At 39.2% G+C, this 5,835-nt stretch overlaps 1 long non-coding RNA gene across 1 annotated transcript; it reads right to left on the bottom strand.

Moving 5' to 3' along the window:
* Positions 1-505: 505 nt before the first annotated feature.
* On the bottom strand, positions 506-2,400 carry LOC309713678. The gene is made up of 3 exons (XR_014278642.1): positions 2,088-2,400; positions 1,799-1,885; positions 506-1,099 (listed from the first exon to the last, which is right to left on the bottom strand). It is a non-coding gene; the product is annotated as an uncharacterized lncRNA (long non-coding RNA).
* Positions 2,401-5,835: the final 3,435 nt, after the last annotated feature.

Below are 5,835 nucleotides of genomic sequence, written 5' to 3'. Positions count from 1 at the left end.
TGGTCCAGAGCTCTAAACTGAGCTCTTTGGCATCAACTTGACCCACTGTGTTTGGAGGAATGGATGCAGCCATCTACAGTAAAATCATACACGAAAACCTCCTTCCCTCAGCCAGAACACAAATGGGTCTTTCAGCACAACAGTGACCCAAAAAGTACTGCCAATGCAATAAAGGAGTGGCTAAAGAAGAAGCACATTAAGGTCATGGACTAACATTGTCAGTCTCTAGACCTCAGTCCTATAGAAAATCTGTGGAAGAAGCTAAAGCTGTTGCCAAGTGGCAGCAAGAAACTTAAAGGGTTTAGAGAGTTTCTGTAAAGAGTGGGCGAAGATCCCTCATGAGATGTGTATAAAGCTGCTGACCAACTACAAGAAATATCTTACTGCCGAGCAGAGGCGGAGCCAGACATTTGAAACACCCGGGGCTTAGCCCAAAAGGATAGTATGCATGTGGGATTTTTTTTTCCCTTGGGGGGGGGGGGGGGGGGGGGGGGGGGGGGTAGAAATGACTGAAAGATTAATTGGCTCTGTTTTGAGTTTTGTTCAAAAAAGAATGACTTCATATAGGGAAAAATATATATCACATGTGCAGAACACCTTAAACTAGTTTTTTAATTAAGCAGCAAGGCAGAACAAAATCAGGGCTGTATCAAGACACGAGGACTAAACCCCAATTCAACCAGACCAAGAACTGATCCAGAATTAAAACAGGACTACAACAGTTCAAAATCAGGACTACTTGGGACTTAACCAAGACAGAATCAGAATCAGAACTAGATGATAGTAGCACTAAAAATCATCATAGACCTGCACTACATTTATTTTTTAATTTTACCAAAGTCCACTATTTAGATTGAGAAAGGTTTATATAATTATTTAGCCTTGTTGTGCAAACAAGCCTTCATAACTTAATAAATATAGAATTTGAAAAATAACAAACCTAAAAAGAAACACTAGGTATGAGATACATGAGTAACTATGATACGGTGATACTTTTGGTAAACAACCATTTGACTAACATGTGTCTCACCTGCTCTTGTTCATCTCTGTTCTGTCCTCGTTCTCCATCTCCCTCTCTGTTCCTCTCTCCCTCTTTGTGCTGACAATCATCAAATATACAGATATTTACAAACTCTTCAGATAAAAACACAAACACTTTTTAATTGTAACATCAAATCAGACTAAATGTTTATTTTTTTAGATTGATAAATATAAAAAACATATTTGTTAACTTTAAGAGTAAAGAGAGAAATCGTCTGTATTTCTTAATTGCAAATGGCACCAAATTGTATTCAAAATTGAGCCACACTTATGGAGCTCCACAGTTCTTTTCCTGGTGTTTTGGTTGACATCTCTTGATTTTCCCATGTCACAGAAACAGGCTCTGTGTTTTACCTTATATGCATCCACAGCTGTGCCACCTGTTTACTCACATGGACTCTACTAACCTATCAGAAGCTTCTTCAGCTCAGAATGGAATCGTCTGGAGTTTTCTTATTAATTAACAATAAACTTAATGTATATGTACTCCTAAATTTGATGAAAGTGATAAAAAACAGAAAGCTCTGTCTCTCTTTATTGTGACATTTAACTAATTCAAAAGATATTTCAATATTTATCTAAAACAAAAGTTTACTCTAAATTGATGTTGTGCAGTAAAAATGTTTTATGTTTTCTCCCTAAAGTGTAAATATCTGGTTACAAATGTGAATATCCTGCTGTGTACTGAAATTCCTCTTGTTTTGCATACAAATATACTGAACAACATACAAAGCATAATATATAAAATAACATTTACCTGAGTTTTTCTTTGAAAGAACCCTCTAATGTCCATTCTTATATTTCAGTACATAACTGAAACCGATTTAGTCGGGGAGGGTAAGAACTGAAAATATGAAATAAACACACGTAAGCTAAGACTCTCTAAAAAAAAATAGCATTTGTTCGGCTTTTCATTTTGCCATTTGTTGATTCACTTGAACAGCAAGTAACGTAATATTGGTCAAGTGATCAGTTTGATATCAATCTTTCGTGATGCACCGTCATATTTACATTATTTGTACGGTACGAATGATTTGCTTTGGTACCTGGTCAAACTTAAGCTCTCCTTAGTATGGCTGGCTCCGTCTCTCCAACAGCGCACTCACGGGCAGCAGCTGCCCCGCCCCCTCGCTCAGTCGCTTAGTGCCTGAGCTTGGATCATACCAATATCAGGGGGGGATTCACGCACAGTCGTAAATTCCCACAGTGTGCACTATGTGCTTCGAATATTGTGTGTACTTTTTGTTTTATACAGTTGTCAGCCAGGCATCTAACTATGAAAAAATTGCACTCCAAAATACCCCGGGCTTCTGACAAAACAACCCGGGCTTAAGCCCAGTAAGCCACCCCCACGCTCCGCCCCTGCTGCCGAGCTTGCCACCAAGTACTAAGTACAATGATAGGAGTAACTTTTAAGTTTAAACTGCAGATGTCTATTATTAAAACATACCTCCGTTATAAAGCTTTCAAATGTATTAAAATGTTCATATATTTTTGTATCACATGCCATTACATCCTGTCACGTACACACACACACACACACAGAACACACACACATGCTGATAAGTAAGCTTGAAAAACAGGAAATGCTATGCAACTGTCTCTTGGTATAAATAAATCTGACTGCAATGCCTCGGTTGTGAGTATCACCCGATCACTCACCCGTGCATGTAGCTCTATGAAACTCCTTTTGACTGTCTTGTATTCCTTCATCGTATTTAAAAATGTCACACACCACTGACATACATCAAAATGAATCTGCCATAAAATGATAGACTTTTCATTTATTTGTAAGTGTACTAAGAATATTTGCAGGTGATTCAAGTGAAAGTATTCTTTAATTAAGCATGTGTGGAGTAAAACATGAAATATGTTGCTATATATTTCTATTAGAAGTGGTAAGAGAGGTGGTGGGACTGCATCTTTAGCCAACAACACACTCACCACCAAACAAATTTTATTTGATCATTTTACCACTTTTGAATTCCATGCTATTGTTTTCAGCAGCCCTCCAGTTTTATCTGTCACAATTTATAGACCACCTAAAGACAGCGCTGCTTTCATCAAGGAATTCTCAGAATTTTTAACAAACATACATTCAAAATATAATATGATAATTTTAACCGGTGATTTTAACCTGCACATAGATAATCCTTCTGACCCTGCAGCAAAAGAATTCTTAAACATTCTTTTCCACCATAGATCATTTATTTAACCCTGATTTTAAAAGCTCCAAAAGAAGCTCACAGACTCGCTCTGTGAGCAGTTTGCAGACCACTTCGGGGGAAACGTCAGCGCCATCAGATCTGATATTTTATCTAATCGCGATATGATTGTAAACACATCTGAGGGCTCGATTGTACCTGAGGAGACACTGGACAGCTTTGTCCTGGTTAATGCTGAGAACTTTCAGAAGGTTTTCTCCACAGTGAGACCCACCACGTCTTTTAGATCCAATCCCTTCTTCACTTTTTAAAACACTTTATGGATTTTTTGAGGCTGAGCTTTTATACATGATGAATTGCTCTCTTCAGTTGGGTGTCTTCCCTGCTGCCTTTAAAACGGCGGTGGTGAGGCCCCTTCTGAAGAAGAGCAATTTGGATTGTAATGATTTTAATAACTACAGACCTGTATCCAACTTACCATTTTTAAGTAAAGTCTTAGAAAAACTTGTTTTTACTCAGATTACTGATTTTCTAAATGATAGACAGATCCTGGAGATATTCCAGTCTGGATTTAGGGTGAACCACAGCACAGAGACGGCTCTCCTAAAGGTTTTAAATGATCTTAGATGTAACTGGGACGCCCAAAAGCTCTCAGTCCTGGTGCTACTGGATCTAAGCGCAGCCTTTGATACAGTAGACCACGCTGTTCTTTTAAACAGACTGAAACACATGGTGGGCCTCTCTGGTGCTGTACACAACTGGTTCACTTCCTATCTCTCAGACAGAACTTTTATGGTGAGTATGGATTGTTGGCTTGGCTGTCTCTGACCACTACTGTGTGTTTTTTAACATCACCGGTTTTATTCAGCGGGAGACCTCGGTGCGAACTGTGAGGCGGCGCTATCTAACCTCTGAAGTGGCTGCAAATTATACCAGGGTTTTAGACGAATGCCCCCCTGTGATTTTACCTGCACCCTGTGATTTGATTTTTAATCATTTTAACAGCAAACTGAAGAAAAGCCTTGACTCTGTTGCTCCACTCACCACCAAAAAGATTAACGTAAAACATGTATCACCCTGGAGAAACGAAGAAGTCAAAACACTCAAAAGAAATTTCAGGGCAGCAGAAAGGAGATGGAGGAAAAATAAAAATACTATCAACCATCAAATACTTTGCAAGCAATTTAAAATGTACAATAATACATTAAGGAATTCAAGAAATTCATACTTCGCCAAAATAATCAGTAATAACAAAAATAATCCCAAGGTCCTCTTTTCCACCATAGATCATTTATTTAACCCTGATTTTAACAGCTCCCAAAGAACCCCCACAGACTCGCTCTGTGAGCAGTTTGCAGACCACTTCAGGGGAAAAATCAGCGCCATCAGATCTGATATTTTATCTAATCGCAATATGTTTGTAAACACATCTGAGGGCTTGATTGTACCTGAGGAGACACTGGACAGCTTTGTCCTGGTTAATGCTGAGAACCTTCAGAAGGTTTTCTCCACAGTGAGACCCACCACATGTCTTTTAGATCCAATCCCTTCTTCACTTTTTAAAACACTTTATGGATTTTTTGAGGCTGAGCTTTTATACATGATGAATTGCTCTCTTCAGTTGGGTGTCTTCCCTGCTGCCTTTAAAACGGCGGTGGTGAGGCCCCTTCTGAAGAAGAGCAGTTTGGATTGTAATGATTTTAATAACTACAGACCTGCATCCAACTCACCATTTTTAAGTAAAATCTTAGAAAAACTTGTTTTTAATCAGATTACTGACTTTTTGAATGATAAACAGATCCTGGAGATATTCCAGTCTGGATTTAGGGTGAACCACAGCTCTCTCAGACAGAACTTTTATGGTGAGTATGGATACATGCTCCTCTAAGATCCATAGAATGACATGTGGTGTGCCTCAAGGGTCGGTTCTAGGCCCTGTACTTTTTAATTTGTATATGCTCCCTCTCGGCGGTGTCATCAGGAGGCATGGAGTGAACTTCCACAGTTACGCTGATGACACGCAGCTGTACATCTCCGTGTCTCCTGATGACACCAGACCAATGGATGCCCTTTTTAACTGTATCTTGGATATAAGATCTTGGATGGCAGAAAACTTTTTACAGCTTAACCAGGACAAAACTGAAGTTTTAATTGTCGGTCCTGAGGCTCAGAGAGAGAAACTCTTGTCTAAATTAGAGGCATTTTCACTATGTCCTTCGCTACAAGTGAAAAACCTGGGTGTTATTTTTGACTCTGAGCTTGGTTTTATCCCACATATTAAACATGTAACCAAAATTGGATTTTATCATCTAAAAAATATAGCCAGAGTCCGCCCTATTCTCTCTCGGGCCAACACGGAGATGCTGATGCATGCTTTTATTACCAGTCGCATTGATTACTGCCCTGCTCTCTGGTCTTCCTAAGAAGAATATTTCAACTTTACAACTTTTGCAAAACTCGGCAGCTCGTGTGCTGACGAAGACCAGAGGGCGGGCCCACATTACACCGGTTTTAGAATCGCTGCACTGGCTCCCCGTGTGTTTCAGGATCGATTTTAAAGTTCTTTTATTGGTTTTTAAATGTCTTAATGGTCTTGGGCCTTCTTATCTCTCAGATCTGCTTTTACCAT

The sequence above is a fragment of the Aulonocara stuartgranti genome (genome assembly GCF_965226115.1).
Source record: "Aulonocara stuartgranti genome assembly, chromosome: 9".
Lineage (NCBI taxonomy): Eukaryota > Metazoa > Chordata > Actinopteri > Cichliformes > Cichlidae > Aulonocara > Aulonocara stuartgranti.
This window is presented reverse-complemented; position numbering and strand designations above follow the sequence as displayed.